We start from the raw sequence: 708 nt of genomic DNA, 5'->3' as shown, positions 1-708 counted from the left end.
GGAGCGCGCGCCGCCCCCGCCAACGGCCTAGGTCTCCGGGGGCCGCTGCCCACGCGGAGCCCCGCGCGCCACCCTCGCGCCGGGCATGCCGCGCTCCCAGCCGTGCTCCCATCGCCGGCACCCGGCGGGCGGGCACGTCCTGGTCTGTTAGTAGAAAGAAGTCGAGACTTCGCCGAGGCTCCCGAGACTGCGGGCCCCAGAACCGGCGCCCCCGAGGAGCTGGGTGCCTTCCTGCCTCCCCACGTGGACTTCCGCGTGCCGTTTCCCAAGGACGGCGCCCGCCCATAGCGTCCCCTACGCTCGCAGCCGGCTCCCAGGCCGTGCGTTCCGGCACCCGGAGTGTACGCCGTGATCGCGAACTTGACCGTTCCACGGAGATCCCAAACCATCAATGACCTTTGCCCTGTCCGTTATCCCCATAGTAAACTGTTAAAAAAAAAAAAGTAATCAAAGGCACGTGTTCCTTTTTTATTTTTGAGCTCTGTTTATAAACCTTTTTTCGTCCCCAGAAGGGCCAGCGCAGCGGGACTGCCGGGTGCGGCGAGTCAGACCGGTCGTGGCTCCTGGTGCCGGATACCCTGGCACCACGGCTTTCGTCCCCCGGGTCCCTGGCGACGCGTAGGGTTGGGGGAGCCGCGAAGACACGCGTTCATTAGGTGGTTTGTCTTCTGCCTCCTGGGCGCCTAACTTCCGAGTCTGTCCCAATCA

The sequence above is a fragment of the Neophocaena asiaeorientalis genome, unplaced genomic scaffold (assembly GCF_003031525.2).
Source record: "Neophocaena asiaeorientalis asiaeorientalis breed wild unplaced genomic scaffold, Neophocaena_asiaeorientalis_V1.1 scaffold308, whole genome shotgun sequence".
In the NCBI taxonomy this organism is placed as follows: domain Eukaryota; kingdom Metazoa; phylum Chordata; class Mammalia; order Artiodactyla; family Phocoenidae; genus Neophocaena; species Neophocaena asiaeorientalis.
This window is presented reverse-complemented; position numbering follows the sequence as displayed.